We start from the raw sequence: 7,621 nt of genomic DNA, 5'->3' as shown, positions 1-7,621 counted from the left end.
ACAGCTCAAAGGCATCAATTCTCCTTCTATCCTCCTTGGTCATTGTCCAACTCTCTGATGCATAACAGGTGATTGTGAAGACCATGGCCTGTATCAGATGCACGTTAGTCTCCAAAGAGACACCATTGTTCTTCAGCACTTTGGAGAGGTCAAATTCACTGCTGCCAAGTCCATTTGACGTCATACCAACCTTATAGAATAGGGAAGAACTATCTCCTTGAGTTTCTGCAAATCTCAGTGTGAGTATCCTGTCTTATCTCTCTCCCCCAGAGCAGCTAATAGGTTCAAATGGCCACCTCATGGTTCAGCCCAACCTTTAACCCTTTACACTACCAGAGCTCCTCAGTCTAAGCAAAGCAGAGCCAATACTTAGGGAGCATTCAACTTTGGTTAACAGTGGTGTATTAATGCAGGCACAGATGTTGGTGCTGGCTTCAATACTGCACATAGTAAGCTTTCTGGGAGATAAAAGTTACCATCATAATGAGAGACTCACATCAATCTTGTCACCTAAGACCCAAATCACCAAACCCAGTGAGTCCACCTCATCACCAGCCTCCATTGGATTTCTAAGATAGTTAATTTTTCATAAGAAAAAATTGTCCATCTTTTTCCTAAGAAGCACCTGATATACACAAACCACCAACTTTTGGGTTCACAGCCCTACACATGCAATAAGATACCAGGGTTCCTTCATGGCATAAAGGAAGACAGAAAAAGCAAAGTAAGATCTTCCCCCATTTGTAGAGCCCAGAAGGCAGCACAGAACAAAGGCTCAGAGGCCCACAGAGTGTTAGCCATCCTCTCTCGGTGCCTGGAGAAGGCCGGCACAGGACTCGTGCAGCACTTGGAGAAGGTTGGCAAGACAAGAAGGCCTTTGGTGCACTCAGTGCTTGGTGGGCTTGCCTCAGGAAGCTCTAGGTCTCATGCGGGGCACATTGGAGGTGTCCTCGCACTGCCTTCTCAGTCCTGAAGGACCACCCAAACAAACAACATCAGCATGAGCTAAATAAAATGCTTGCTATTTCAAACCACTAAACTGGAGGGGAGACATGTAGTTGTACAATAAAAACCCTGACATCCCTGAATTCAGCATGTCCTCCCTCTTCTTGGATCTGGAACCACCATCTTATGATAAAAGACAGGATGAGCCTGGTTGTTATTGTTGTTAGGTGCTATTACAACTCATAGCTACCCTATAAACAAGACCTGAATCCTGTCCTATCCTGTGTCATCCTCTATATCTCTGACACACTTGAATTCATTTCTGAAGTCACCATGTCAATCCATTTTGAGGTAATTCTTTCTCTTTTTCAGTGACCCTCCATCCTTCCAAAGATATCCTTTTCAAGGAATAGCCTCTCCTAGCAATATGTCCAAAGTATGAGAGATGAAGCTTTGACATCCTTGCCTCCAAGAAACACTCTGGCTGCACCTTTTCCAAGACAAACGTGTTCGTTCTTTTGGCTGTCCATGGGAATATTCAGTACCCCTCTAACACCACAACTAGAGACATCAAATCTTCTTTCATATTTATTCATTGTCCTGCTTTTATATCTATAACAAGTAATTGAAAAGGCCATGGCCTGAATCAAGCGTTCCATCGTCTTCAAGACGACATCACTGCTCGTCAGTATGATGCCGTCACTGCTTGTCAGTACTTTGGAGAGGTCCTGGACACAAACTTGCTCAAAGCCATACATCTCCTTATGTCAGCCTTGTAGACATGTGCAAACCCAAAGCCTGCCAGCCAGGTGGTGCATTAGAAAAGATGGTGTTGCCCAGCCTGGGAAACCCAAGCAAGCTGCAACAATACCAAGCTGTACAAGGTCCTCATGCTGACAGTGATTATAAACTGAGTTTAAAAGCTGAGTGAGAACCTTTATCTGGCTGCCCCTTAGAGATATCAGAGGCTCAGAGGAAGTTTAGGCCTTCAACCTTCTTTCTTTATACACAAGACAGGAGAAGATTAAAATGCAGTAATTATTTTACTGCTGTTTAAATGCACAGCCAGTCCATTTGATACACACAGGGTTGCCAAGAGTCAGATTCAATGTGACAGTGACTAACAACAGCAAAGCTACACTGGAGATCATAATTTAATAGAAGGCCACATCTGGGCTTCTTACCACTGAAACGAACTTAACCAGAAAGCACAGGGAGCCTTGCTGTGTGCATGGGGAGTCCTGCTCCCATAAATGGGCTCCAGGCAGCAGACATTCACACAACTGAGGTCAAGGCTTGAACAGGAGTCTCACCTTGTCCATCACTGCACTGAGTCAAAGAGGCAAATCAACCACCCCAAAGGGCTTTGTTGTTGTTAAGTGCCCTGAAGCCACTCTATAAAACAACTGATCTGGATCCTGGCCTACCTGTGACATCAAGTCTGAATATCAAACCCACAGAGAAGTGCAGCGAACATAATAGCCACTCAGGTGAAGAGTGCATGGGGGCCTAGACTGGTCTTCACTCGACCACCTGTATGTACCTCAGGCTTATAACCTGATGTTAGAGTGAGCGTAACCAGATAAATAAATACTACATGAGAAACAGATAAATAAATACCAATGTTTTTATGGACAGGGCACTTTGATGGGGTTATCTGTAGGGAGTTGTGCAACTCACCCCAAAAGACAGTGTTTCTCTGTTGGTTTTGACTCCAACAATAGCTCCGTGGGAGAAAGATGGGCAATCTCTTCCCACAAGATTCAGAGACTCTGGAAAATCCACTGGAGGGTCAGCTATGAGTCAGTTCCAATTCAATGGCAATGAGGTTTTGTGGAGTTTGGGGATGGGGAAGGAGAGTTGTTTGTTTTTACGGATAGAATATCTTGTACTCACTGAAGATAACCAATTAGTCTAAGACTTTACATCCTATCTCTAAGACAGAGACTTTCCCCACACTTCACCCCTGGTCACCCCGAAAGTAAGCTGCAATCTACTTCCCACTGAATACCAGGACACCAATCCTGAACTCTTGTGGCTTGTGGGAATCTACTCATATTTTTAACCTTTGTTTGGTTTGGTTCCTAATACTAGTTTAGTAATTTCAATCCTTGCTCAGTTCCTTATACTAGTTTAGTCCATTCTCTATTGCTCTTTGACCTTTCTGATTCCCAATAAGTAGCTTGGCAGGGAAGTGTTTCACTGGACAAACATTGCATAGGGCCACTGTTGTAAAATGGGTTGAGGGAAGACAGAAAAGGAGGAGAGGAATGATGTATATTGCATTGAAATGGATGAGGGAGAGAACTGTTTAAAAGGGATATCATTACAGAAGTCCAGAGTGAAGGCTGCATAGTGGAGTGGACTTGGGGTGAGGGATTGCATAATAATGAAAAAGTTTTTCTTTTCAAGGAGAAAAGTGAATTGCAGGGAGGGGTGAGTAGAGAGAAAAGTGCAACAATGAATGACTGGAAACCTTAAGTCTCTGTAAACTTTCATTAAAATTAATTTTTTAAAAAACCCAACTGGGATCAACCATTCTCTTTAAAAAACCTGGCATATACCATTTTTAACCCCTTAGCCTCTGGATGTTGTTGTTGATTGCCTTCAAGTCAAGCATGACTCATAGCGACCCTATGACCAAAAGGCCTAAAGCCCCTCTAAACTATTGACATTTATCAAAGTTCATCGTTTCCAGAGGCATGTTGTTTAGGAAGGGACCCACTTCTGCTTCCAAACAGATGGAATACTAATAAGCAAACACCAAGTAATTGAGATTCTTTAGACTGGAAAAAAAAAAAAAAGAAGAAATGCTTCTCATTTCAAATTTGTTTTCTTTAATTGAAATAGAAATTAACTATTGCAAAGCAAAATTCTAACTCCAAAGTTGAAAAGTATTCTACTGTGCTATATAACTTGGTGAGAGGAAAAAATGCATGAAGTGATTCTTTGTAGATGATCAGAAACTACTGAGGGGGGGGGGGAGGTTTCTTTCAGGTTTGGGAGGGACCAGTCCTTGGAGAAGGGCATCATGCTTGGAAAGCATAGAGGGCCAGCACAGAAGGGGAAAACCCAGGACTGGCACAGTGATTGTGGCAAATGGATCAGTGTGTCAGAGATGGTGAGACTGACACAGGAGAGTACAAAGTTCAGAGTGACTGTTTCATAGACGACTCCACAGCGCACAACATTCCAGGTTTGAAAATTTAAAGGATAGTTTTAAAAACTATAGTACCCAGAATATAAGGAGACATTTCCATGAATGAGTAATTGCATAATTTGCCCATGAAACTTAGAATGAATACTATGTAAGGCTCTACTTTCATTCAAGTGGGAAGCAGAACAGATGACATATGAACCAGGCAAAAGAATTATGTTTTTAATCTGCTAACAGTCCAGTGTCAGGCAATGATTTGCATACATTAACATGAGTTATCACTGTCCGTTCAGAAGGGACCAGGCTTTGCAGGCCACGAAAACTCAGCTTACTGCTAAGACATTCTGGATTTTTCTCCTCTACAGTGTGGAAATGGAGACTTTCACAGCTCCCTTTACAAAACCTCCTGTGCTGGGCCACAAGTTACAGAGAGTTGCAGGCACTCAGAAAAATCAAGATAGAGAGTAAGGAGTGACTATCTTTTTTTTTTTAAGTGGTCTTTCATCTTTGTTATTCTTTTAAACTCAATATTCCAAGCTCATTTGGGATTTCCACAGGGGGAAAGGATAGAAAAATGTTGGAAATAAGCCATTTCGAATTTTTTCTTCCTGAACCCTTAGGAATGAAAATGCATTTTAGCTGTGGGACAGAAATGCTGATTCTTGGTCTATATGAGACACCTACAAAATCAGAATCTGCATTTTAACAATATCTGTCTGTACAATACTCCTGTGTGCATGGAGTTTGAGATGCACCTGCTCTGTATCAGGTACAGGGATGAGGGCATTTCTGCTTCCAAACCATCTCCAGGAATATTTGCAGCAAGACTCAGTGTTGAATGCTGGCACTAGGCAACTCTGCCTTAAGCAGAGCTGTTGTGCTTCTGTATTTGGGCTTTAGAAACAGCCTTCTGGTTGCTGGTCCTGCTGAGAAAGGCAGCTGCATCCTTAGTCCCTGGAGACAAGAAAGTCCTCTCTCCAGGCTGACCCATCAGAGGCATCCAAACTCCTCTCTTAGCAGTGTTCTAAACCTTCCCCCAGTGTCTGGGATGAAGGTTTTCTAGCCTGGCCTCTCCAAGCCCATACCTGGTCCTCTATGAGTCCTGGTTCCAGGAAGTCCCTCCCTCAGTATTTCTCCTCTCTTCCATTGGTAGCTGATAGGCTGAGGTTGATAAAGAGTCCTATGGGCAGGGTCTAGTGAGAATCTACACGGGTCTTGAGTCATATTCTTTAAGGTTCTATCGAACCATCTAGTTGACACGTGGTCAACCAGGTGCCCTGAGCAGCTCTGAGACTCGTGTCTTGGGGATTATTGGAGGTCTTGGGGCCAATCCCAGTTCCTGGAGGGCCACCTGGAAAGCACAATGTTTATTTCCTAGATCAATCATTTAAGTGTGAATGACCAGAATGGAGATGAGGCCTTCAGTTTGAGTGACTCTTATATGGGGCATTGGTCAAATTAAGGCATCTGGGTTGTTTACTAGTGAGGGCTTTTACCAGCTCCTAGACATCCGTATTCTAACTATGTTATTGTTATTGATGGGTGCTGTCAAATTAACTATGATTCATGAGCTTATGAACAACAAATCAAAACTTTGCCCTACTATGTGCAGTCCTCATAATTCCAACTATGTACCACTCTGATTTCTAGCCTCCAAAAGTGAGTAGCAACATTACACGTATGTTGCCTTTGAGCCATCTGCCTCTGGCATCAAGATGGCCAACCTAGACGAAGTTTCCATACCAGCTTGTGGCCATTCCACACTTATCTAAAAGCTAGCCGATACTTTGCTCAGTAATATCAGTATGATGCTGTTCCTGTCTGGCTTCCATCAACGTAGTGATCAAGTCTATGCTGGGACACTCTTAAGCTGGATTGGACAGGTGATTCTTTCCTAAATGAACAAAATGGTTCTTCTCATTGGCCTACCAGTCCCTCGCCCACCTCTTGCTGCTGTGGTGTGTGAAAGACAGGGGTGTGTTAAATTTTGAAATTCCAGTCTCAGAAGGCAGTGACTGCATGTAAAAAATTCAAAGAAATACCCAATTGGGAAAAGGTAAATTTAGCAAGAACAAGGAGCCAAATGATTGCTCTAACTCTCTTGCATGATGGTCATCACCAATGAAGTGGAATAAGCAGCACTGGAAGTAATTAAAAGTCAAAATCATTATTTGGGGAACTGTAGAGACAAGAAGATTGTCATTTCAGGACAAACAAGTTTCAAAGAGATCCTGCATTGTGACTACTGCTAGCTATTCTATCCATAAAAGCAATTCAGAATGGCCACTGGATAATACAAATTCTACAGTCTTCACATGCACAGACAGAAGTTACATCAATCATATTGGTATGTCGTTGTAGAGTACCATCAAGCTGGAATCAACCCATCACTCCAGCAGGTTGCCTGGGGCAGTTAATCACACAAGAGACTGCCCATCCTTCCCTCATGGAGCAGCCAAGCTGATGGGCTGAAGCTGTACATCTTTGAGTTGACAGATTCTTTACCATTCTTTCACGTTCCTTCGTGGCTGATTACATGGAGTGATCCCTTTCAATGCCTCTGTTTTAGTTGTTCCTGTTGCTCATATATTCTCGTCTCTCTCAACGTCTTCAGAATACTGCATGTGAATCATTTAGACTCTCCCCCAACAACTCACTCAATCCCTCTCCTGTTCATATGTCCACTTCTGAAGAGAAGCTCCAAGGCTCAGGAGAACTGATGTGTACACATCATCTAGCAGACACAGCTTCAAAACACCTCCTATAGGTCCTGCCAGCTTGGGTTTCCTCAAAGAATTCCTAAATCTCACAGTAGGCAAGGGCACAAGAGTTGTGAAAATAGCACACTTTGAGATACATATTAAAACAGACCCCAGAAATTATCATTTGCTGGAGAGATTCTGAACTGCTCTGATATGTTTAGCATCACCTGCTGCTTCAAGCAGATTAACTACAGCACTTGAGCTAATGGCAACAGCAACAGGAGGGAGAGGTGCCTAGCGCATTTTTTAATTTTTAATGTAAGTGAGCCAGCCAGTGCATTTCAATCTCATGTTGTTCAAGGGTCACCTGCATGTCAGAACCAAAATCAAACCTGCTGTCACTGAGTCAACTCGGATGCAGCACAGGGTTTTCTGTGATCTTTGGAGAAGTAGGTCGTGCTTCTCTTCCATGACACCAATGTTGCTGTTGTTGCTGTGTGCTGTCAAGTCAGAACTAACACTAGGAAATTGCATGGAAGGAGACTGCCCCGTTGTCTCCCACAGAGCAACTGTGGCATCAATTGGCAGGCAACTCCTTACCAGTAAGCCACTAGAGCTCCCTATGACACCAGTGGATTCAAATTGCAAAACTTTAGTAATGGAGTATGAACCATGTGCAGCACTTACAGAGCCATACAATATATAGTAATATGTAACACACATTATTTCAGAACCATCTCAGGAACAGGTTTGAGGCCTTGAACACTAATGAGCGAAGACCAGATGAGTTGTGGGAGGATATCAAGGGTATCATCCA

Source organism: Elephantulus edwardii, unplaced genomic scaffold (assembly GCF_000299155.1).
Source record: "Elephantulus edwardii isolate Elephantulus edwardi_28Jun2011 unplaced genomic scaffold, EleEdw1.0 scaffold00008, whole genome shotgun sequence".
Classification (NCBI taxonomy): Eukaryota; Metazoa; Chordata; class Mammalia; order Macroscelidea; family Macroscelididae; genus Elephantulus; species Elephantulus edwardii.
Note: the sequence above shows the minus strand (reverse complement) of the source record.